Consider the following 27,469-nt stretch of genomic DNA (forward strand, 5'->3'; position numbering starts at 1 on the left):
CACATATGCACATATTTCACCACCAACTACCACTTTCTTAATCTTTCTTATTTTCATTATTTTGCTAAAATTTCAAAAGTCTTAAGTATGTGAACCAGGAAGTGTGGTGCTAGCCAAAAGGTTAGTGTATTAGGCCAATAAATACAGGGCCCATGATATTTAACTTTATGTTGTATGTAAATTAAGTTTTCAAAATACTTGTTTGGTTTATTATAATACAATTAATGCTTGTCACAATCGCTGAGACCTAGTGAAATCTCAGCTGACTGACATATCCTGACAATATAAGTCTTCAGTTTATTAATCTTATGTTAGAATCAGTTCATATTTTCAAAAACCTCAATTGTTCTTCAATGAATATTGCCTAAAAAATTTCATTCTATCACCATAATTCATTCCATCACTATATGTATCTGAAGAATTAAAAGTTACAAATTTACAAAGTTACAAATTTTAATGAAAATACTTGGGAACCTTATAGGGAACTTTAGCTCACACCTTAATTATGTGCAAAATTTTATAAACATTAAGGTTTATTGAGTTTTTGCATTTGCTCAAAGTAACAATGATAATGACTATTTGTAGCATACTTAGACATACAAGTCTGCATTTCTTTTTCTTCGGGGGGAGACAGTATCTATTTTCGTTTTCTGAAAAGGAGTGCACTGGGGGAAGGGGGGAAGGCAAGGCCTGTAGGCGAGGGCCGGCGGGTTATGCGCTGACATCCTTCTGGTCCCTGGCCTTGGGGCTGGCGTCCGCCGCGGGGTCCTTGGGGGCTCCCTCCTCTCCATTCTTGGCCTCACTTGACTTGGAGTTGGGGACCCAGAGACCCGAGTCGATGCAGCGCTGCATGTGGTACTAGGCGTCCGTGGGGTCCATCTTGCTGGTGGCATCTTGGAGCATCTGCACACCCTTCACGTCGAAGCATCTCTGGAGCTCCTAGGGGAGGGACTGACAGACTTCGACGGAGTCCAGGCCACTGGGGCCCAGCCGCTTCTGGTGCTCCTCCTCCTCGTACTCCTTCACCACCTTCTCCATGCGCAGCTTGGCGCAGCCGCACATGCGCTCCTTGAACGCCTCCAGCTCATCATTGAAGCCCTCCACGTACTGGCGGTCGGAGGTCTTGATCTTGGTGAAGGACTGCCGGAAACAGGCCCTGAGGTCCACCTTCAGACTCCTGTCCAGCTCCAGGATGGACTGCATGACGATGGTCTGGTGGGCCATCTGCTCCACGAGTGCGCACTTCTCCTCCACCTCCAGGCCGATGCACCAGGTGACCAGGTAGTTGGCGGTCTCCTCGCACGCCAGGTGCACGTTGGCCGACAGGTACTTCTGGCTGTAGTCCCAGGGGTGCCGCATGCCAAAGTGCTTGATCTGTTTCTCGCTGCTTCTCCACTCAGGTTTTGTGCTTCTGCTCCTGCACCTCCTCCGACTCCTCCTCCCCCTGCTCCGGCTTGGTGTTGACCATGCTCTTGCTGAAAGCCGTCCTTGCTGAGCGTGTCCACATTCCAGGGCATGCTCTTCTCCTTGCACCGCAGCTCTTCCATTCTGCTCCGCTCCCAGCCCTGCACCTCCTTGCGCAGCTTCTGTGCCTCGGCTTGCAACCGCTCTAGCTCGCGCGGCCACCCTCGCCCTCGGCCACCTCCAGCTCCCTCAGCTGGCGCTGGCACTCGGCCACCTTGCGCTGGCACTCGAGGCAGCCCCAGTCCAGCTCCTCTTTCTCCTGCTGGAACTGCTCCATGCGCTCTACGCGGGCCTGGTGCCGCCAGTGGAAGAGGCTGGCCGTGTCGATGTTGGGGTGCGTCTCGTCCTCATCGTCGGACACCTTGATGTGGTCCTACACGCTGTAGTTGACCGTCTTGCCTCTGCGGCCCAACCCGCTCTGGCTCAGGCTAAGGCGGCCACAAGTCTGTATTCTTTCAATTTCTCTGGATAAGAATGTTAAGTTTGGAAGTAGATATGAATTCAAATTCTGGCTTTGCTAATTACTTACTTAATGAGTTTCAATATGTTGTGGATGGTTCCTGAACTTTAGTTTCTTCTTTGTCAGGTGGTAATAATATCTGTTATTCTAGAATCTGTAATTCTAGGATTATTATGGAGCAAAGGAAGAAAATATGCAAACATCTCCATATCATGGTTTCATATAACACTTAATAAATTACCACTGTGGTTATTATTATGATTTGGGGAGGTGGTTAACCTGACAGTGCTCAGGGTGACTCCTGGTTCTGTATGTCCTCAGGAATCACTCTTGGCAGGCCTCAGCAACCATGGGGCTCTAGGGATCAAATCCGAGTTGGCTGTATGCCAGTTAAGTGTTCTGCCCACTGTGTACTCACTCTGGAATCTGATATTACTATCATATACCCTCCACCCAGAAACAGACTTACTTCTTTGAACTCAAGATAAAATACAGCTGATTAAATACCATTAAGAAGTTAATAAGGAAGAATCCGGGCCATTCCGGTAGCACCGCAGGCCAGAGAACGCTCCGGACCCCAGACTGGGCCAACAACACCGGGGTGCCAGACAGGGAAGGTTCAACCAGCACGCCTTCTCCAGATGGAGCCCCGGTGACACTGAGCTTCTACAAACACGGCTTGGGTATGCGGGACTGGACATCTCCAAACCGCGCGGCCGCGTGACCTTTCCTTATATACAAAATATATGCTCTGGAATGGCTCCGCCACTCCTGAGCATCCATTATCCCAGAGGCACAGAAACCAATCTCAGAATGCAGCGGCTGCTGGCAGATATACTCCTGGACTCTGAACTAAGCTACAGCCCCATGCAGTCCCGGGAGGGAAAGGGTTTCTGTCCCTCGGCCTTTTCCCCCCTGTGACATAATGGCGCCCACCACTGTTCAGAATCAATTGGACCGAGAGGTAGGAGTTTGCAGTGATGGAACAGGATACACGGGAATCTTGCGATGGGGGAGGCAGAACCGGCCCTGCCTCCTGCCCAAATGAGACCCCAAGCAGTTGCCTATGGACAGCTCCTCTGCTCCTGAACAGCCATGATCCCAGTGCAACAAAAACCAATCTCGGAATGCAGTGGCTGCTGGCCAAAATACTTCTGGATTTAATACCAGAATTCCAAATCTGGGCGGCAGCTTCGTGACCGTGCAACATCATATGCTCTTTGTTACCAACAATTGAAAACATACAATCTAATGATGTCATTCCGACAGGTCTGACTGTTGGGGGTAAAACACCAAATAATGATAGTGAATTTCCTGTCGAAAATTGAATGTAATCAAAGTAAGGAAAGAGTAAAGTGCTAATCATCTGCCACAAAGGCAGAGGGGGAGTGGGAGGGGGGTATGCTGGGGTTATTGGTGGTGGAACATGTGCACTGGTGAAGGGATGGGTGTTTGAGCATAGTATGACTGAAACTCGATCCTAAAAGCCCTGTAACTGTTCTCGCGTTAACTCAATTAAAAAATAAATATAAATAAATAAATAACTTGTCTCAAAAAAGGAAGTTAATAAGCAATTTTAAGCATGATTATCATAGATTTCTGTGATTTGTTCCTTATTTTAAAAGCTGTGTTCACTATAAAAATGTGGTTTCTTTCTTGAATAAACTCAAAATTCTGTTCTTTGGAAATTTCATTTCTAATGGTAGCACTGCACTCTACCACTGTCGTCCCATTGTTCTTCGATTTGCTCGAGTGGGCACTAGTAACGTCTCCGTTTTGAGACTTGTTACTGTTTTTGGCATATTGAATATGTCACGGGTAACTTGCCAGGCTCTGCCTTGAGGGTGGGATATTCTTGGTACCTTGCTGGGCTCTCCAAGAGGGATGGAGGAATCGGACCCCCGTAGGCCTCGTGCAAGGCAAACGCCCTACCCGCTGTGCTATCGCTCCAGTTCATTCCTAATTTCTAATTTCTAATGGTATGTATTATAATACAAGATACATGCCATTTACCATTGTTTCGATTTAATCAGGTATCAGATCAATAACTAGTCCACACACTTCAATTGTATCTCTTGAGAGGGCAGAGAGATAGTACAACTGGCAGTACACTTGCTTTATACATAGCCAACCTGGGTTTTTTTGTACAGCACGTTTTATGCTATATGGTCCCCTGAGCCCTGTCAGGAATGATCCCTGGGATGGGGAGTAAGCCTTGAGCACAGCGAGGCATGGCCCCCAATTTTTTTTAAAAGTATTTTGATTCTGGCGAGAGATTCTTGTACAAAATAAATCCAGGTGTCTTCAACAGAGTAAGGATTTTTGGATACAGCTTTGATAATATAAATAAACATGCGAATCAGATTAACTTCAGACCTAGACCTGAATTTCCTTTTATCAGTGTACCATAGCTTATTCACATCAACCACCTTAATACATATTTTAAAAACTCCCATACATAATATTTTATGTTCATTTGGAGATAATTTAATAAAAAGTGAGGCTAGATTTAGATTTCACAAATAAGAGTAATTAGGATAAAGGTGATAATTGGAGATAAAGCAATAAATTAAATTTTCCCAGGAAAGAAAAGAACTCAGGTTTGACTTTTAGAAAATATTCTAAATATGGGAGTAATTAAAGCAAGTGAGCTATAAAAAGAAAAACAACAGGACCTTCTGCTGATGCTCCACCATCCACTGGAGGCAGAACCCCTCCCTACTGGGCAAATTCCAGCAACTTCCATATATGACTTGCACCATATTAAAGACCCACACTACATCTGATCCTGAAGTAACAGATCTACTCAATAAATTACATGATGCTCACAGTTATTCTTCCTGTAATTCTGTGACAATGGGCAAAGAACCAATGGGGAAAACACATAGAAGCCCACCAAGCTCGAAGAGTGAAACGATATCACTGGAGACATAAAAAGCACCAGTAAATCTTCAGACAGGTCTTTAGCAACTCTATGATGAGGATATCCAATGAGTTCAAAGAAGCAATAACATAGCTAGTCTGCGAAGCACAGGAAAGTATCAGAGTCAAACTGGGAAAAAAAAACAACCATAGTCAGAAATGGCATAAATTAAGAACATGGTAAGTGATATTAAAAAGTCAATAGAGGGGCTGGAGAGATAGCACAGCGGGTAGGGCGTTTGCCTTGCACGTGGCTGACCCGGGTTCAAATCCCAGCATCCCATATGGTCCCCTGAGCACGGCCAGGGGTAATTCCTGAGTGCAGAGCCAGGAGTAACCCCTGTGCATCGCCAGGTGTGACCCAAAAAGCAAAAAAAAAAAAAAAAAAAAGTCAATAGAAACTCTGAATAACAGAAGCTGAGCAAAAGATCAGGAGCTCCAAATGAGAGGGAGAAAACTGCTTGGAAACAGCAGAAGGTAGAAAATAGCCTGAAAAGAAATGAACGGCATACCAGAGAAGTATAAAATGTGTTTAAGAGGAATGATTCATGAATCATTGGAGTCCCTGAAGAACAGAAAGGCAAACATGATACAGAAACAGCAATTAGAAAAGTCAGCAATAAGAACTTCCCAGAATTAAGGAGAATAGGCACTGAGATTCAAGAGGTCTGAAGAGTGCCAGTGAACATAGACCCAATCAGGAAAATTTCAAGACATATTATACTCAAAATGACAAAATCCAAAGACATATATACAGGGTACTGAATGTAACAAGATTTAAAAAGGAACTTAGGAACAAGGAAACAAAGGAAAACCAATTAGAGGTAGAGCAGAAAAATATGGAAGGTTATTCTACAAAAACTCAATCAAATGAACACCTCATCAAGAATACTCTATCCAGCTAGATTATCCTTTAGATTTGAATGACCTATACAGAGTTTCTTAGACAGGCAGCATAGGGAATTCATCACCTTGAATCTATTTTTGCAAGAAGAGCTAAAAGAGGACAAGTGAAACTTCCTATAACGTGGCTTTGAGTATGGCAGTCACTAATAGTGCATATGGTTGTCGTCTACTAGATTAACAAATGTTAAAAACATATCACAGCTCATCATCACAAATTGACACCTATTGATTCATTTTATGATAACTCTATTTGCCATATATTTAAGTTTTATTGGATGACATAATCTGAAATAAATTTGTTATATGCCTGCCAACCGGGTAGGCTGGGGCTTTGGAGGGAAACTGGGGACATTGGTGGTTAAACAGGTGTTTGAATGTTGTATGTCTGAAACAAAATTATTATAAAAAAACTTGTAAATCACAGTGTCTCAATAGACATTCCTGGGGCAGGATGGGGGCAGGAAAAAAACTGAATAACAGCATTTGAAGAAAGAGTAGAAAAGAATAGCTTCATTTTGAAGGCAGAAAAATTTTTTAAAAGGAAGTGGAACATCAAAAAGAACAAAACTACCAATAATCATGCAGATATTGGGAGAAAGGGTCTCTCACTCATTGTTAGTGAGAATGCCAACTGATCCTCTCCTTTTGTAAAATAATATGGGCAAATGTCGTCAAAAAAACTGCAAATTGATCTTACCTGTGGCCTAGCAATACCATTTTGGGAATATACCCTGGGGGCTCAAAAACACACAGCAGAAATGCCATCTGCACATTTATGTTCATTGCAGCATAATTCACAATATCCACAATTGGAAACAACCTCAGTACCTTAGAACAGATGAGTGGATAAAGAAACTATGGTACATCAACACAATGGGGTACTAGGCAGTCACCAGGTAAAAATAAAGTCATGAAATTTTATTATAATTGGATGAACATGAAGAGTGTCATGAGTCAGAGAACGAGGGACAGACACAGAATCATTGCACTCATTTGTGAAATATATAAAAAACACAATATAATACTAATACCATGGTCAGTAGAAGCAAAAGGCAGGAGGAATGGTCCATGCTTGGAACTGTGCCACAAATGGTCATGGAGGAGGGCAGTTAGGATAGATGGTCCTACAACAAGGATGGTTGGAAATGATCACTGGACAAGAGTTGAGCACTGAATGTTAGTAAAGGGGCAAACATAACAACCTTCAGTACCTATAGTGCAAACCATAATGCTAAAATGAGAGAAGGAGAAAGAAACAGAGAAAGAGAGAGAAAGAGAGAAATAGAAATAAAGAGAGAGAGCTCTACTATAGAGGCAGACTTGGGTTGGGGGTGGCAGGAGAGAAACTGGGGACATGGGTGTTAGGAAATGTACATTGGTGACGGAATGAGTAATGGATTATTGTATGACTGAAATCCAATCATGAACAACTTTGTAACAGTGTATCTTATGGTGATTCAACAACAACAATTTAAAAAATAAAGAAGTGAATAATTGGTAATATTAAATGTTATAGCACACACATATCAGAATTCTTATACATTGCACGTTTAAGGATGAAACAATAGTAGGTTTCTGAGTTTTCAGTTGAATTTCCAGCAGAAGAATATAATTAAAAATTCAAATTGCATTGTATTGCATATAGTTTTCACAGGCTATGCAGTTAGTAGCAGAAAAATAAGGTGAGAGACTAGTAGTCTCCAAGCCATACTTGGTGCCAGAGCCAGGAAATAGAAAGACAGAGTTGTATAAATAAATGAGAAAGAACCAAGAAACCAGTTGCGGATGTGGTTCAGACTTAAAGGGAATGTCTTACTTGTGTGAGATCTGGGATTTGATTCCCAGAACCACTCATAGGATTCTTTTCTATTTCAATAAAGTGACCATTATAGACTATTCTCATGGGAATGAGGCAAAGTTGATACCAAGACTTATATTCACTAAAAGTAAAAGTTAGTTGGCACAGTAACGTTAAAGAAGATTATAATGGGGGGAAAAGAGCAAGAGCTAGAGGAAATTATCATGGATGATAATAAATGAAGCTGGAGATATTTACAAATGGCACGCATCCACTTTAGTTGCCATGATTGTATCAGTGAAGTCGGAGGCAAAGTCAGCCAAGCATGAGTGCTCTTAAGTAAAATTATGAATTTGAAACAAATGGAAAAATATTCAGATTATTTGCCGTACAGAATAAGCCAGGGAGTTAAATAGGGGTGAATAAGAGTCATGATGAATGTATCAAAGGCTTGGTTAAGGTTGAGTAATAACTGCAAATGGCATTGCACCAAATTAAGTGGTAAGATTTTAACAAATGACCCAATAAGGTAGAGTCTATTATTATGTTGAGCAATAAGACCTCACAATGGATCATTGAGCTGGAAGTTAATCTGTGAAAGCACATCTGAAGTTACTTTCATAACTTTAAATGCTGCCTCTAGACAGCATTTAAGCAGGGATAGCTTTGAGACAGATGAAAATATTTTAACGTTCGAGCAAAGAACTATACTTTGTTTTTATAGGAAAAGGGAATAAATCTCCTTTTTTTAAATTCTGACAACTTGCTTATAGAGATTTCCAAATAATAAGTATATATAGACAATTTAGAACCAATTCTTGTGGATTGACTTATGAGCTGGAACAAGGTTAAACTTCCTGTAACTGGAGAACTGGTGACACAATTATTACCAAATCAACTGACCATTTCAAACTAGATTGCGCATGCTCAGAGTGTTGGGCCATAGACTCAACTGATCAGATGAGCTGAATGCCTATTCTATATTAGATCAGAGTTTGATAATATCAAGATGGTTGGCTTCTTTCTTTCAAGGGTCTTACAATAAAGATACCATGATAAGTTAAAAAAACAGAGATAAAATGTATGTGGGATGCTACTTTTAAAGTGTGCCTTGGGAACTGTGGTCACACATGAGGGCATCTCAATCCTAAATGATTATTTTTTTTAATTGAATCACACAGTATTACCAGTATGACAGTAATATCTGGGAACTCCTAGCTCCTGTTTTCTCTGTCCATGGACATTAGTCTTCTACTATAGTAAAACTAAAGGTATCTTCAAAGATGAAATGCCACTGACCAAGCAAGTGAAAACAAAGATAAACAAATGGGACTATTTTAAACTAAGAATCTTCTGCACCTCAAAAGAAACAGCGACTAAGACACAAACACAGCCTATAGAATGGGAAAGGTTATTCACCCAATACCCTTCTGATAAGGGGCTAATATCAAAGTTATACAAGGCACTAGTTGGACTCTATAAGAGATAAACATTCAACACCAACAGAAAATGGGGAGAAGAAATGAACAGAAACTTTTTCAAAGAAGAAATTAGAATGGCCAAAAGGCACATGAAAAAATGCTTCTATATCACTAATCATTAGGGAGATGCAAACTGAAACGACAGTGAGCTATCATCTCATACCACAGAGACTAGCAGACAACAACAAGAACAAGAACAACCAGTCCTGGTGTGGATATGGGGGAAAAGGGACTCTTCATTATCATTGGGAATGCCGACTGGTCCAGCCTTTTTGGAAAAATAATATGACCATTCCTCAAAACACTAGAAATTGAGCTCCCATTTGACTAGGCAATACCACTTCTGGGAATATACCCTGGGGCCCAAAAACACAGAGCAGAAACACCATCTGCACTCCTATGTTCATTGTAGCACTATTTACAATAACCAGAATCTGGAAACAACCTGAGTGCCTGACAACAGACTGTTTAAAGAAACTTTGGTATATCTACACAATGGAATACAATGCAGCTGTTAGGAAAGATGAAGTCATAACCTATATATGGATGGAATGGAGAGCATCATGCTGAGTGAAATGAGTCAGAAGGAGAGGGACAGATATAGAATGACTGCATTCATTAGTGAGATTGCTTTTAGAGCAGGGAGGGGTGAATCTTACTTCCATTTCGCATAGCACATGAGAAAGAAAAAAAACAGCATTATGAAAAAGTATATCTCCAATTCTAAACATGTCTATCAAATACATATTTATTTTTTTACATTTCCTTAGAATTTCTACAGATTCATATTTATAATAGTCATAGCATCAGAAAAATATATGTGCTAATTTTAATTCTATGTATTGATTTAGAAGGAGAGAATTCTGTCAGACTTGCAAAGATTTTAATAAAATGATGAAACAGAATAAAGGGAAATAATAAGCAAAACATTTGCATATGAGAGGAGCTAATTTCTCATGTTTAAATAGCTTAAAATATTTGCTTATCTGTCAACTATATCTATATCAGAATTAACTATTAGATAGCAGATTAGCAAAATGATAGTTTGTAATAAATTCTCTGGATTGATAACATGATGAAAGCATAGCTAAGGTTCTTTGAACCTTTGAACAAATTTCCTAGTGGTTAATTCTGATTATGTTGAGAACTCTCTGATATATGGTGAGATTATTTTGTTCTTAAAAATATTAAAGTGAAGACTGGAGTAATAGTATAGAATGTAGGGCACTTGCCTTGCATGGAGCCAAACCAAGATCAACCCTTGGAGCACAGAGTCAGGAATCACTCCTGGGCAGTTCTCATGACATAATCAGGTGTGGCTAAAAACCAAAAATGTGAGTGGATTCAACATCTTGGAAATCACCTGCATCTCAAACAGAGTTGTGTAAAAGAAACCACTTTTATTTTTTTATTTTATTTTATTTTATTAATCTTATGACACAATCATTATCTTGGAGATAGGCCTGCATCTTAACCTTACAAAATGTGTAATTTTAGCTATTTTCCCTCCAGAAGAGCCCATGTTCTCTCTTGAAAAATTATTTTTATCCCATCATGTCTCTAAATAAAATTGTCTTTCTTTCTGATAATTTCATTTTCCATTTCACTGTAAGCTATATGGAGTAAGTCTGTTTGTGATTAATAAGGGGGCAGGCTTGAGAGGGGGTTGGTGGGAAACTAGGGATGTTAATGGAGGGAACATATATTGGTGGTGGGATTGGTACTGGAACATTTAATGACAGAAAGAACCACATTCTTAGTAAGTTTGTAAATCATGATATTGAAATTTTTTTTAATAATAAAATATTGGGGACAGAGAGAATGTAGAAGGTTAGGTGCTTGCCTTGCATTTGGTAGACCAAGTTTCATCCCAGGTATCCTAGAAGTGTTCCCTGAGCACAGAGCCAGAATAAAGTCATGAGCACTTTCAGGTGTGGTGCAAAAAACCAAATAAATATACAGGAAAGTATGAAAATTATGTGTTTTTTGCAGGCTGCCAAATTCACAGTCCAGTAAATCATCATTAAATGATATTCATTAGCCAAATTTGCCATGATCCATCTAATTCTGATGCTTAGAAACAATATTGAAAAAACAGATGAGTCTTTTTTTTTTCATTAATGCAGCTAACAAACTGGGCATGAAGAGAAATTATGGCAATGTGATAAAAATTGGAACAAGGTTATTAACATGAGATAATTTAATAGTGTATACCTGAGGTGAGAGGAAAATGAACTTCTAAACTGTATACTATTAAACCATAGCAAAAACAAAGGAAGCAATAAAATCCTGCAAAAGCTACTTAACCCTGGATATCTCCCAGTGCAGCCGGACAACAGTCCCTTGATGAAAAATGATTTTTATCAACCTCATGAACTGGACACATAATGGAAGCCATTATAGTATTGACCTATCAAACTTGATGAAAAGATCCACAGTGAAAAGTAGAGGGCATAAATAAAAAAATATGAAAATGTCTTCTTAGATATTTTTCTCATCAAACAAAAGAAATTGAAAGAGAACATCCAAACAATGTAGGAGCCAAAGCACAAAGACAGGTAAGCTAATTATTTCCCAAGTCTTCTCAAAGGGTCTTATTTCTAAGGAATGAGGCTTTTGGTCAGGAATAACTAGTTTATAAGATTACACAGATATTAAAACCTCAAATTTATAGGTTTTTTGTTTCTATACAATTTCTTTTAAAATATGATATTGAGGATTTATATCTCTAAATAAAATTGTCTAAGTAAAATTTAGACATAGCACAGCGGTTGGGCATTCGCCTTTCAAGAAGCCGACCCGAGTTCAATTCCTCCGCCCCTCTCAGAGAGCCGGGCAAGCTACCGAGAGTATTGAGCCCGCGCGGCAGAGCTGGCAAGTATTCCATGTGGATATGCCACAAACAGTAACAGTAAGTCTATTGATGAGAGACCTTACTGGTGCCTGCTTGAACAAATCGATGAGCAACGGTATGACAATGATACAATGACAGTGAATGTAAGACATAGGAGACCCGATTATAACCTTCAGTGCATGAAATACAGTAAATGTTTACTGTGTGTAGATTTCAGTAGTCAACTTATTTCAATCTTAGAAGATTTTTAGATTTCTTTTTAACTTATATTATAAACAACAAAAAAGGAGAAAAGATTAGACTTTTCTAAAAACCATTGGAAAAGGGGACTGATTTAATTGAATAGAATATCATTTTTAAAGAAGATCTTAAATTGAATTTCATTTTCTGACCTAGAGATATATATGCATACAATTAATGGTTAATGAATGCCAGAAAATAGAGGTCTTTCCAAACTGGATATAATATAGAGAAGCTGATTATTTATGAATGAGCATATTATGAAAAATTTGGTAGGATCATACTGTTTAAATAGATTAAAATTTTGTGATTAAACCTGTAGGTTAAATCATTAGAGGTAAATGGTAGTTAAGGTCAGCTCTGAATTATCCACATTCTGCATTTTAAATTTTGAATTAATAAGATTTTATTATAGAAGAGCAAAATATTAACACCCCAAAATATGTCTTTGGCTACAGGTAAATTTCATAGCATTGGCCTTAAGGATAGAATGAAGGTCACCCTTGAAAGATATTTGCTTGTAAATATCTCCCTTCAGAAGACAATCAATGAAGAAGGCTGAATCTGCATACATTTGTTTTACTGTACTCCTGTAAGACCTCTCTAACTGATCCTTTCCTTTCCCCAAAGTCTTTTTCACTAACTAAGCTAAAGATGGTGCTTAAGAACAGATAGGAAGTCACATCGTTTTTCTGGGTCTCTCCCATGTCATAGGAATTCTATATGGTATTAATAAATTCCATCTTACATTTCTTCTTAACAAACTATCTGATGCTCTTTGGATTAGATGTCTGGCTAGTTAAGATCCCAAGCAAGTAAAGAGTAATTTATTTTCTCAACAGTTTAGCTGAACTTTTTAATGTTGAAGGAGAAACCTAATTCTATGAAATTGCATACTCCAAAAACTTGGACTGGGAGAATGAATAGAATAAGGTCATTAAGTAGTATCTAACGTCTGTGACTTGGGAAAAGAATATTTTCAAATTTATAAAAATAACAGACAGTAAGATATTTATTTTTTTTAAGTATTTTTAAAAGGGGGGGTGGCTAGAAGCTTGGGCTATATTTAGTGGTAATCAGGGGGCTATTCTTGCTTCAGCTCAGTAGTGACCCCTGGTGCTGACAGAGATTTGAACCAGGGTCTGTGGAATGAAAGGGAAGAACCTTAGCCCCTATACTACCTCCCTGTCCCCAAAGTTTAAAAAAATTGAGGGTCTCTCAAGCAGTGCTCAGGGGGCCTAGGACCAATCCCTGTTACACCAGGCCAATTGGGCCAGATGGTTCAGCGCTAAAGCCCTGTGATGTATGTCAGACCCAACGTGCTGAGGCCACTGTTGCTATGCCCAGTGGTGCTTATGAAAGAGGAAGCCTCAATTTATCCTTGCCAGCTGCTCTGATAAGTACCATTTTTTTTTTTGCTGGTGCATCGTACATTTTTGACTTCCAGCAAATTCCTGGGTTTCCTGATAAATAGGGAGTAAACAATTATCAATCATAAAATCCTGCCCCAGAGCTTAGGCTCACAAGAAGGCTACGATAATGGCCAATAACCTGAGCCAGACGGCCAGAAGTTTCGAACCGGCCAGACCACCCTGTAGATTTCCTGCATTCTCTGTAATATTGTCTATTAGTAAGAAATGCAAAGGAACTTTAAAAAGGCCTACACAAAACTTTTACTTTTTAACTTAGTCCTATACTAAGTTCCTCCCCACCTTGGGAGTTCTTTTTCCTTCTTTTACTTTTATTTTCTAGAAAAAAAGTTATTTTTCTTCTACTTTCCAAAAAAACTTTTCGACTTTCCAACTCTGAGTCTGATCATCTTTATTATTCAATATTTTCAAGAGTGAAAATATGAAGAACCTGGAAATTTCAAACCAACAGAGACCTGCCGCTGCAGCTTCTTCATCATCTGCATCCCGTGGAGGACTATATACAAAGTGCTGGGGAGTGAACCTATGCATGTGCTCCTGACCCCAAATTATCTCCCTGGATACTAAGATATTTATTCCTGATACATTCAGTCACATGTTAAAATGAAAAGCAGAAATGTATTTTTAATATCATATATTTGGGGGATGGAAAGACAGTATAGTGGGTAAAGCACCTATCTTGGCTGCAGACACCCTGATTGAATATCCAGCATCACATATTGTTCCTTGAGCCCCACCAATGGTGATCTTTGAACACAGAGTCAGGAGTACTTGAGTGCAGTCCTGAGTACTGCCTGGTATGATTCAAAAACTAAAAAATAAACCAAATTTAAAAAATTATTATATATATTATCCATAAAGTGTACACTAATCTGTATGCCCATTTAGTTAAAAACAAACAAATAAGTATCTTCAACAACACTTTAAACTCAAGGTAAATCACATGCCAACTCTGAAGAATGAGTTACTCTTTCATTCTGTAATAATAGATTGAGAGCTTGTTTGGAGGTTCTAGCAGGGGAGCACAGCTACTCGTATACTCTTGACCGAAGGTCGCTCTCTATTTGGGGAAGGCTTTCCTCTTTGAACAAGCGAGCAGCTTAGGGAAGGACGCACATGGAGTGGTGAGGGAGGAAGGGGACACCCGCCTAGCCAGCCAGAGCAGAATAAACCCTGGTGATCAATGGGATGACAGATGTCGCAGCCAGATTGCCCTCACATCCAGATTGGACTGGAGTGATAGCACAGCGGGTAGGGCATTTGCTGACGGAGATTCGATTCCTCCGTCCCTCTCAGAGAGTCCCAGCAAGCTACCGAGAGTATCCCGCCCGCCTGGCAGAGCCTGGCAAGCTCCCTGTGGCGTATTCGATATGCCAAAAACAGTAACAAGTCTTACAATGGAGATGTTACTGGTGCCTGCTAGAGCAAATCAATGAACAATCGGACGAGAGTGCTACAGTACTAATATTAGATTGTAAAGGAATAATTGAAATATCTTTAGGATGCATGTCATTTTACAAAGTTGTTTTCTTTTTTAGACAACTATCATTCTCCACTCTGAATTAACAGCTTTAGCAATTATATTCCACAAAAGTGTGCAATTTTTTAAATTTATGAATTCAGTAAAAAGGACTCTTATTTAATTCTAAGAGATGTGTGATAACCCATTTTTACTACTTTCCTCACATTCTTTGCCCTTTCTAACCCAGTGTTTTGTCCAAAGAGTCTTACAATAAAATCTGCCTTCATTTTACTTTTTCCCAAATGGACTACTTTTCTCAGTATTTCTCCCTTTCCCCTTATTCTTACTATTCTCCATAAAGCATGTCTGAGCAGTCCTTCTCTGCACTTCAGGATTTAGTAATCTGAGAATTATATTACCCAAAGAGCATTTTGAAAAAGTATTAATGATTTAACTTGTCTCCCATTTCAATAAACAACTTTTTATGATTCACGTTGAGTATTCAAATAAAATTCAATAAGCATATATTATGATGTGGTCAAGAATATATTTTGCAATACCATCTTCTAGCTTTATGAAGTCTGAAGAGACTTGAATTAAGTAAATTCCTGAAAGTCACATAGACATTTCATACTGGATTCAAAACCATTATTTGTGACTGTAATATAATCAATATTATAATCTAATTTGATCTAACAGAATTATTAAACACGGATCTAGAAAAGCTGTAGGAGAGCTGTTTTGACAAAAATGCATGCTGTGATAGTTTGAGAGCTCACCTGGACAGGCAGATTTGTGCTCTTTCATTGTCTAAACCGGTGGTATTAGCACACTAAGCTTTTGAAAGATGGCTGGTGCAACTGAGAGGAGCTGGAAGAATAAACTGCACAGCAGAGTTCAAAGGCATAATATTACAAATAATGCAAATGACTTCATTAACATATTGATTGATACTTTAGATATAAAGAGTTGATGCAGAGGACAGGAAACCCCCCTCCCACCAATTGCAATGATATCTTGGGAAGTAATAAAAAGCAACTAGCCTTAAAGCTGCCATAAACCCCACCTAGTGAGCAAAGAAATTAAAGCCTGATATGACTTTTACCTCTAGTCAGCAGAGACCCAGGAAGACTGGACAACTCTCTTAGAGAAGGTTCAGCAGGAACGTAGGAACAATGGGCAGGAAAGGCATGTCTATGGAGACCATCAACTACTCCCAACTCTATCCCGTGGCAACCAGCCTAGTAATGGACTGATCTTGCCTAGGTAGATAGCCCCACATGGAACAGATTGGGAGAAACCCTGTAAAAGGCAAATTGAACAAAGGAAAGGCATGTGCACATGCTGCCTGAATCCATGTGCTGCCTGAATCTATGTGCCGCTTGTGCCCATGTTGCTCAACACACGTAGTTTCTGAATACACGTGTGATCCCTTATTGAAATCAATAATTTCATAAATTTCATAAATTTATTCTGGCATGTATACTGGGGCTCTCTCCACTGGAGGGGCCTGCATTCTGGAGTCCCCAGACTTGCATCCACTGGGGTTTGTTGAAAACCAGAATACTGAATGAATCACAAGAAGTACTGAGTCAGTCTGCATTTTTAACAAGATGTCATAATATGAGTATTTCTAGTACAGCTTGAAAACAACTTTCTTGACCAGCAATGTTTCAGGGCAGACACTGATCCTTATTTTTCTATACCTTTGTAATTTCTTGAACATATAGTGTCCACTGACAGCACAATTTCATGTAAAGGCCTTGGTCAAGGCTTACTAACTACTGGTTTTATACATAATCAGCTATTTATAGAAGGTTTGCTCCAAACCAAATGGCGAAGGTGCAGGACCAAATGGTGACTGGCTGATGAGATAGTCACATCCCCAGAATCAAAGATTCTGCCCCCAGAACAGAAGACAGAATTTATGGCCTGTCAACTGGTAACCGAAAACCACCAGGCTGTGTTCCTCACACTCATCCTTTACAGATAGCAGAAGGTCAGACCAGGCACACTGATGGAACCAGTCTGGGCTTTGTTTCCTTTTCTCGTCCAAGACAACTTAAAATCATGCTTAGCCTTTCCCAGGGAGAAGCTCAAATGCAGCCTTGCCATGGGCCTGTTGGATACACCAGGAGCGCACCCCAATAAACTTCTATTTCTTCACCTTATTCGTCTCAGCCCCTCTGTCTATGCCGACTGAAGTCAGTCATCTATCAATTTATTTTCTATTACTCTTACTACTTTTTCCATGTCAAAATGCTGTTAGTTACCAATATCACCTTTGTGAGAGTAATATTGAGTTAAATTTTTTTCCATGCTTCAAACACTAAAGATAGCAGAAGACAATGGCCTGTGACAAGTGAGTAATATGACATATGAAAGTCATGTAGATATTTCACTTCTTGAAATAGGAAAACCTGGAACTAAACAATTGTAATGAGTAAATCCAACAATGCTGCAAGGGCATAATTGTCAGCCAGTTCTCCTCAGAGAGTGGAGAATATGAAGGTTATTGTTCAACAGTGCAGGGAGACAGGCTGTTGCCTTGGTCTGTTTTGTAATTTGCAATTTGGGGATGAAGGGAAACGAAGCAATAATCTTTTCTGTTCCTTTTCCCCTTGTTCTTGTTACAAATAGTTCTCATTCCAGTTCACAACTCCGCCCCTACTTATGGAGGAATTTAGATAGAGTTTGTTGCTTCTGAAAGCAAAGTATCATGCTAATGAATCACTAAAAAGAAAGCTGGTCTAATTATAGCCAAATGGTGCAAAATAATCTTACTTATGATTGCCCTTGATTAGGTGTAGGCTGCTATGTTCACTGCAGGGGACTGTGGATGATCACTGAAAAGCAAGGTGCCCACTGGCTGTCAGAGGGGGGAGGACTTACAGAAAACAAAAATACTGCAGTTATATTCTATTATTTTGTGGTTAAAATGATATTTTATGGTTTCCTATACTCATTAGCTCACTGGCATTGCTTCATTAAAGCTCACTAGTGAATTGATCCCATGTTCAATAGGTGCATATTAATCAACTAATAATTAACTATTTACCCATAAGCTATGGTTGTATTGTGGTCAGATTTTATTCGTATATGCATAGTGATTTGTTTAAGTCACTACTAACAAAGGGTGATTTACTGGAAATCTAAGTGGAATTTCATGAAACTCAGAAGTCTGGCTTGAAGAGTGTCATTCTAGAATAGATTTCAGATAGCCCAGAACTAGCTGTAGCTCTGAGAAGGTCCAGAGGATTCAATGGCTACTCTGAGACTTTCCATTTATTGCCCTGCCCCTCCTTCACCACACACACATCCCATCACACCTCTACAAGGCTCAATCTCCAAACATATTTTTTTAATTACTTGTTCCCTGACTTTTACTTCAACATCATCATCTCCCTCCTGTTCCCCATGTCAACTGCCAGGGCTATTCTCAGCAGAGAAGCACACAGCCCAAGTTTTTGAGCTCCCTCCTATACAAAACATTCACTCATCTCTGCTAAAATTGCTTCTTCAAAGATGTCAACGGGGCCAGAGAGATAGTAGAACAAGTGAGGTCTTTGCTTTGTTTGCTTTCCTTGCTTTATTGGGTTCAATCTCGAGAACCACATAGGATCATCCCCTCTGTCTAAAAGTTCTTGAACAACCTGGTCAGTCACTCACCTCCAGACATTTCAACAGGTAAATCCTTTGCATCCTTCAAGTCTTCAGTAAAATTTCATGTTTTGAAAGGTAAGTTCGATAAAGTCTGTTATGATTATTCTGTTTATTATTGTGAGCTACCTCTGTTAAATCCTATGACCTTGATTTTTATAAAAATGTGTTACTGCATTTCAATGTGCCATATGTTTATTTATGATGAACATTGTTTATCTCTCTTTTTCAGTGAGTATTTAAGTTCCTTAAGGACAGTGTTTTTTTTTTATTTGTATAATGATATGTCCCTTGCGTCTATACCACAGGAAGTTTCAATAAATATTGAATGAATGAATAATAGAGTCCTACCTCACAGGCACAGCATTCATTTGGCACTTCTGAATCCTGCCACATCCCTGTGTGCTGCTGAAGAATAAAATGGGTCATCACGACTCAAGGGTTCCATGATCTTTAGTCTCCATCCTGTTTGGGAACCATATCTTCTTTCTCTTGGAGCTTCTGTTCTCCTTCTGATATAACCCTTTTAGGAAACAAAGCCATGAGGGAGGTTATTTTTAAACAGTGGAAGCTTTTCACCTTGGCTCAAACCTCTGTTAGAAATGAGAAGAGAAAATAAAAAATAAATAGTAATTGATCCAACACCCATAGCTGCCCCTGTCTTTCTTAGGAGAGACAGTTGTGAAAAGCCTCAGGGCTATGGTGAATCCAAAATTTGTGGGAGAAAAATTTAGAAGTCTCAGTTTTCAGCCTATTGATACTGACTTAGCTTTCTAAGTGGCTTTGTAACTAAAACATGGTGTCATTTCTGTTTATAAGACCTTGTTTAGTACTCTATGTCAGCTGGGCATTGAAAGTTAGTTTATATTTTCTGATACAAAATATTTTTAAGCCCATGTCTCACAGTGTCATATGAAATGCACTGTAGCACTGTAGCAACTGTCTTCCCGTTTTTCATCAATTTGCTCAAGCGGGCACCAGTAACGTCTCCATTGTGAGACTTGTTGTTACTGTTTTTGGCTTATTGAATATGCCACAGGTAGTTTGCCAGGCTCTGCTGTGTGGGTAAGATACTCATGGTAGTTTTCCAGGCTCTCCAAGAGGGACAGAGGAATCAAACCCGGGTCACCTGCGTGCAAGGTAAACGCCCTACCTGTTGTGCTATTGCTCCAGTCCGTTAACTGATATTAAAATAGACCTTTTTTTTTCTGAATTTACCTTGCTAGGTAACAAACAATTACTTGATTACATAAATATGTTTAACAATGAAAATATGGTGCAAGACTTCTCAAGGATAAAGACATATTTAATTGAATGTTAGATTTCAACATCTAATGGGTTTAGATTTTACTAAGCTAAAGATTAAAACTATATTATCAGAGAGAAACTTTCAAATTCTACTTTAAAATATATGTAATTCTAAGAGGATAATACCAAGCAGAAAATTCACATTAAGGAGAATGGTTAAAAAAATACATTTGTTGTTAGTTGACCTAAGTGAAAAGTTTTATTTGCCCACAAAAAGAGAATTCCCTCCTGCATGGAAGAGTCTGGCAAGCTCTCTGTGGCATATTCAATATGCCAAATCAGTAATAATAACAGGTCTCATTCCCCTGACCCTGAAAAGAGCCTCCAATTGTTGGGAAAAACGAGTAAGGAAAGGCTGCTAAAATCTCAGGGCTGGAAGAAGAGGATGTTGGGAGGACACATTCAGGTTGGAAGATGAAAACTAAAAGTAGACTATAGACCGAACATGAAGGCCACTCAATACCTCTATTGAAAACTACAGCACCCAAAAGGAGATAGAACAAAAGGGAATGCCCTGCCACAGAGGCTGGGTGGGGTGGTAGGGGATGGGGTGGGGGTGGTGAGAGAGATACTGGGATCACTGGTGGAGGAGAACGGGCACTGGTGGAGGGATGGGTAAATGATCATTGTATGAGTGAAATGCAAACACAAAAGTTCATGTTTATAACTGTACATCACAGTGATTCTCGAATAAAAAATTTAAAAAAAAATCTCAGGCCTGGGACGAATGGAGACGTTACTTGTGCCTGCTCGAGTAAATTGATGAACAACAGGATGACAGTGATGACAGTGATGACCTATAAAGCACCTAGATGGGTTTAAAATCAGTATAATAAATTCAGTAAATGCTAGATGATGTCATTGCTTTATTTCTAAGTAAACACTATGAACATAGCTTTAGAAACAGGATATTTTTCTGTGTGCATTCAAGTTTAAAAACTTAACTATGTTAATGGTATCTTCTTATTAAGTTTAATCTATGTATATTATTAGAATTACCACAGATTAACTTTCTTATCATCTAATCTCTCTACTATCCCTTCTAACCTCATACTGTTCATGATTATAATTTTATGTCACATAAATCTTCACCCAAATTATTTATAAATCTTTCAGGGAAAACAAGATAATGTTCAGATCCCTAAATTTCAGCCTTGTGAACTTAATTGATGGTCTCCAAAATTAGCTTTTTTTGGATAAAATTATTCTATCTGTTAAGAATATTGCAGCTTTATTTTAGTCAACATTGCATTTCTTATGTTCATATTTTGAATAACAGTAAGCTTTACATATTTTTATATTCCTTGCTAGATTTTATAATTCTTGTTATTAGGACCAGGACACATCAATTTTATAATTCATTCATTTAATCCATAGTATGTTCGAGCTGGAGTGCTAGCAGAGTGGGTAAGGTGTTTACCTTGCACAGTGTACAACTCAGGTTTGAACCCTATTTCCCATATTGTCCCCAGAACTCACCAGGAGTGATTCATGAGCCCAGACCCAGGACTCCTACCAGTGGTGAGTACCACCAGTGGTGCCGAAAAGAAAAAACATATCCATAGTACATACCAAAGTGCTTTATATATATATACACATATATACATATATACACATATATGTATATATACATATATATGTATATATATACACACATACACACATATATAATCCTCAGTAGATTTTTCCTGCGTTAACATGATAAAAATTGATTTAAGGCAAAATTTATATGTCATTGACACTAAAACATTATTATGCTTCAATCAGAAAAATTTCACCATATTTCAGGCAATAAATATACAACTTCTAGAAGATGATCGAGCTTGTATTGTATGCAATACAAGCCCCCTACCTGCTATGTATCTTTCCAGCCCTGATTCCCACCTTAGAGATCAGTAAAGTGGCAGTGATCACAGCAAAGTCTTTCTAACAACAACTTTATTTTCCAAACATTACATGATTTTTTTTTCTTCATAAACTTCCTTTCCTAATTCTTCCATCTTAAATTCCTCTGGTTCGTATTTTAATGAAAACATGTTTGCAAAGCATAATAAACTCTTTAGAATAAAACATAATAAAATTACATTATATGTACAGTAATGTGATATCTTGGTTACTGCCATAAATTCCAGACTACTCCAAATTGGAAGCAGCAAAGCAATGTACAACGGGAAGTTATACATAATACATAGCACATGTCCACTGAGTGTCCAGAAAACTAGAAGCACTTTTCTGCTGGCTTTCCTAGAAAATTTTAGGAATGTGTTTTATCTAGCACATGAAAAAATTTGCTCTTTATTAAATTGGAACAAATTGAAATTGGAAGCTAATTTTAGCTCAGTAATGTTAATTTTGATTTATTGAACCATCATGGAAAAATTGAATAATCTTGGACAATAATTTTGAATTTCAAACCTCGGTTTCTTTATCTGTGAAATGTGGAATTAGAATCGGTCATCTCATTTACTTTCGAGATCTGCCAAAATGTCAAGCAAACAGGCTAGCACAATTTCTTATGTAGAGATTTATGTATACACTATTGTATATGACATTACCATGATAATTTGAGGTCTGAATGATGAGGATGAAAAATGAGTTCATGGTTTAAACATAAGTGACTTGCAGAAGATTGCAAAATTTAAATGATTGTCTTAAATATTCACTATCTGCAATATCTTCTCACTTATTCTTAACATCAGATACACTCTGGGTACCCTTTCAAGTATAGAACTAATAAGATTTTGTCTTCTAGGCTGTCCCTTATTGCTATTTCACTTTCATTCCTTACATGCATTCATCCACCACCCAAATCATAAATTCATTAAAGAAAGGCATAAGTTTTGGACTTTCGATCTTTGAAAGGGATTTTATATCTAGGCATCAGAGACTGAGCTCTCAGTGAATCAGTAGCTTTTATCTGATCATCATATCAGCTACATTACCATTACCATTAAATTTGAGCCACCTTAAGTGCCTGTGTAATATATCATAAGGAGAATCAATATGGTTCCAAAGACCAACTATGCTAAGTCTTCTACCTTGTAATTTTCAGATTTGAAAAATCATAAATCGCTGCCTGCCTTTTAGAGATGTCACAAGGATTATGTGAAATAATATGATCAATGTTGACATATAATAGATAAGTTCTAACTATCAGTAAGTTATTATTAAAGTGATTAGAGCAATCCGTTTGCTTCTGTACATTTATAAAAGTAATTGGTGGTTTCTGACTTCTATGTGCAGCAAGATTTAAGACTCTTTCCTAATATTTTAACTCTTAGAACTCAGTCTCTGAAGTATGACTTTATTGCTCCTTGGGATTAAGAATGCTATTTTACAGATTATTTTTAAAATAACAGCCATATTTTTAAATACTTCAGTTAGGGCATTCCTCAGAGTCCCAAAGGTATCAAACATTTGATTTTCTATTGTTAAAATATTGAAATAATTTGATATTTGTTAGCTTTCAAGTTAGGCATATTCTTGAAACAACCTGGAAGCTATTAACTTGAAAAAATGGAGATAAAATTATCTAGTATAACTTTTTGACCAAAAATCATAATTGTTTTCTCATAACCCTACGTTATACAAGAGGCCTCCACCCTTCATATTATACCATCACATCAAATTTTCTAGTTTGATTAAGGTTTCAGCTTATCCACATATTCTTTAAATTTCACTATTTTAGGATTTTTTTTTCTTTTTGGGTCATACCGGGGATGCTCAGGGGTTACTTCTGGCTCTGCACTCAGGAATTACTCCTGGCGGTGCTCGGGGAATCATATGGGATGCTGGGAATCAATCCGGGTCAGGTGCATGCAAGGCAAATGCCCTACCCGTTATGCTATCACTCCAGCCCCAGGAAATATTTTTTATGGTGAGGTTTATAGTGGTTTTCATTTTCTTCCTTGTCAAATGGCAATATCGATATATAATTGAGATTAAGTTGATTTCAGTAAAGTACTTCAAGGCTTTTGACACATTATTCCTTTGCTCAACTTTCAAGTACTATAGAATTTTGAACAGCAGTGATAAGAAGTTTCTTAAAGCACAGATTTAAATTCTAAATTGTTTCACAGTTAAAATATTCTTAGTACTTAAAGTCCCAGTTTTTTCTTAAAAAAAACACTAAGATATTCAGATATTATAAAACACGAGTGATTTTATTCCTCCCAAATATCATTTCTTAATGTATTGATTAAGATATAAGTTTGATTGCTTTAAGACAAAAATCAAAATAATGATTGCTGCTCCAAAGAAACAATACAGAGAGTAAGAAACTTGTCTTGCACATAACAGGCCCGTATTTCATCCGTAGAAAAATATGGGTCTCCAAGCATTGATAGGAGTCATCCCTACGCTTACTCCAGACAAGAGTCAAGAGTCAGTTCTGAACATAGACAGGTGTGGCAACAACAACACAAACACAAACACACACAAATAACCCTTAAGAAGACTGAAGTTATTTCCTCCTCACATGAAACGTGAGGACTGTAGGAAATACTACAATCAGCAAAGACACACTCCTATCTTGCCTCAGCATTAACTTGCATTTTACTGTACGAAGTAGGTATCAGTTCCTATCGATAAATCCACATAACAACTCATGGGAAGTGCTCATTAGAGAAATAAGATGTGCTCTAGAGTTTGAAGTGCACAATCATAAATGGTCCCTATAAGTTTCATTCACATCCCGGTAGACAAAACTTAGTCATCGGAAGTCATCTAATTTGAATGGAAGATATTAAAAAATATATAAGGTTTAGCTGAATTGTCACGTAAATTCTTTTTAAACTAGATTCTATGATTTATACCTTTCATTTTCTAAGTAGTGAAAAATAGACATTAGGAAAAATCTAATTTTTTTCTATCACTGATAATCAGTAAACTCAAGTGAATTGGTGAAATGCACAATGAGCCCTATTTGGTCTATGTACTGGCTAGGGAATTTAGGATACCCTGATGAGTTTCTGACAAATGTAACAACAACAAAAAAGTAATAGGAAAGAGGAAGCTGAGATATTAGAAACAAAGTGTGGTTACTTTTTGTAGTATTTTACCTAAAGGTCAGTGTGATGAATGAAACATCTAAAGTGTTCGGATCTCTACTGCTAAATGTATAACCTGAAAACAAATTAAGGGAAGGAGCATTTTTATTACATATAACAATAACTTAGGTGGAGAAATGTGGACCTTGTTAAACTAGTACAAACCTAATGTCAGATATTCAATTTCATCACCAAGTCAGTACAAATTCCCCAAAGTGCTAAAATTTGAAGATATGTATTTACTTTGCAGTATAGGTTATGAGTATGCTACAGAAGTAAGCAAGTAATTTCCCCTTTTACAGTTATTTAATATTTGTTTATATAAATGTATCACTAATATTCAGCTAATTCTCCGCTAATGATAATTTCTTCCTTACTGTTGCAAGTAGTGTGAAACAAATGACTTGTGTGTATATTATATATCACAATATTGGCACCATATCTGTAGGACACTATTAAATATTATACTGTATACACATATGTATTCTAATATTTAAAAAAGAACAGTGGTGTTATTTAATCTTATATTGTACCCATGATCCTTACTTCTGCAGGGATAGATAATTGTTATGTATATCATGAGCAAAAATGAAATTAACCAGTAATTACTTGATACTCTCTTGCATCTGTTTTGACATGATATGCTTTACGCTGTATTAACACTTAGGAGACTATTAGTGAGCCTATTATACATTTACATTACTATTCTCAAACTTCTCTCATATTTCATTGATTGTCAGCAAATATAACTGTTACATTTTATACCATATTCCTTAAAACTATCATTTAGTCTTTGGTAGGGTACCAGAGGAACAATATTTAATGAATTTTTGAAAGTTCATAGACATTGTCTTTGACTTTTTCAACACAATGATCATTTTGGATCATTTTTTTTCCTGAGTAATCCAGATAAATCATTCCATTTACTTTCTGCTTAAAAGCTAAATATTCTTTCCCTTAACAGTTATCTGTTCCTTTTGGCTGGATGCACAACTATATAATATGTGCATATATAAATCATATATACTTATATATGAATGTAAATTGCATATTTATTATTATGCCCAATAGAGTTTCTTTGATAGATTCTGTTTTAAACTTCCTCTGATCTCTTTTGTCTCTCTTTAGTTCTTGAACTTAAATTTTTTCATTAATTTTATCATTCTTTTTATTTTTTAAATTTATTTTGGGATTGGAGCCACACTCAACAATGTCCAGGAGCAACTTCTGACAGAGAGCTAAGAGTTATTCCTCTGGTGCTCAGGAATTAGACCTGGGCCTCTGCATGGAAACCATGAGTCCCAGCCCTTTGAACAATCATGCAGCACCACCATTATTTTTAAGGCATTTCATATGGGGTTTATTCACTTGAGTTTCTTATAATTTAATGTTTATTTGTCTCTCATATTTCTAAATCTTACTTGGGTCTCTTACAGATCTCTTTATAAACTTTCTTTATCCTCTTATTGTTTTTTCTGGTTATTCAAAGCTTCTAGCATTTTATAAATTTCTTTTATGTCATACCAAATACTAGGCTAGGAATTTCAGTTGTCCTGGATCCATATCTTTCTGTTCTTTCTTTGTATGTAAGAAATTGTTCCGTTATTTTGTTCTGGTACTATATTATATGTGGTTGGCGCGATAGCACAGCAGTTGGGCGTTCGCCTTTCACGAGGCCGACCCGAGTTCGATTTCTCCGCCCCTCTTGGAGAGCCCGACAAGCTACCCGGTGTATCGAGCCCGCATGGCAGAGCCTGGCAAGCTACCCGTGCATATTGGATATGCCAAAAACAGTAACAATAAGTCTCTCAATGAGAGACGTTACTGGTGCCTGCTCGAACAAATCGATGAGCAACGGGATGACAGTGACAGTGACTGTATTATGTAGCAGTGCACTGTCATAGCGCTCTCGTCATGTTGTTCATCCATTTGCTCAAGCAGGCACCAGTAATGTCACCATTGTGAGATTTGTTCTTACTGTTTTTGGCATATCAAGTATTCCACAGACAGCTTGCCAGGCTCTGCCATGCGGGCAGGATACTCTTGGTAGCTTGCCGGACTCTCTAAGAGGGACGGAGGAATTTAACCTGGGTTGACCTCGTGCAAGGCAAACACCCTACCTGCTGTATTTTTATCTTGTTTTAAGAAATGACTGAGGCTAGAGTAGATTTCCAGTTTCATAGCAATATGTCACCTCCTTTTGTTATGTTTCTGAGATATTCAAAGATGTTCTAGTATATACATAAATCTAATTCTCTTACTCTATCAATTTTATTTGGAACTTCTCTTTTCTTCACTTAATATCTCACTTTGGACAAATTTTAATTTTACTCTTGGAATATTCAAATCCCTGTTAGATTTTATTCTTCTGGGGTGTTGGTCCATTGGGGTACAAACCACTCCATTCTTGACCACCTCAGTCTGTTCTTCATGCAT

At 37.9% G+C, this 27,469-nt stretch overlaps 1 pseudogene; it reads right to left on the minus strand.

The window, feature by feature from the left end:
- Nucleotides 1-711: 711 nt before the first annotated feature.
- Nucleotides 712-27,469, minus strand: LOC101548215 (hsp90 co-chaperone Cdc37-like; annotated as a pseudogene).

The sequence above is a fragment of the Sorex araneus genome, chromosome 2 (genome assembly GCF_027595985.1).
Source record: "Sorex araneus isolate mSorAra2 chromosome 2, mSorAra2.pri, whole genome shotgun sequence".
In the NCBI taxonomy this organism is placed as follows: domain Eukaryota; kingdom Metazoa; phylum Chordata; class Mammalia; order Eulipotyphla; family Soricidae; genus Sorex; species Sorex araneus.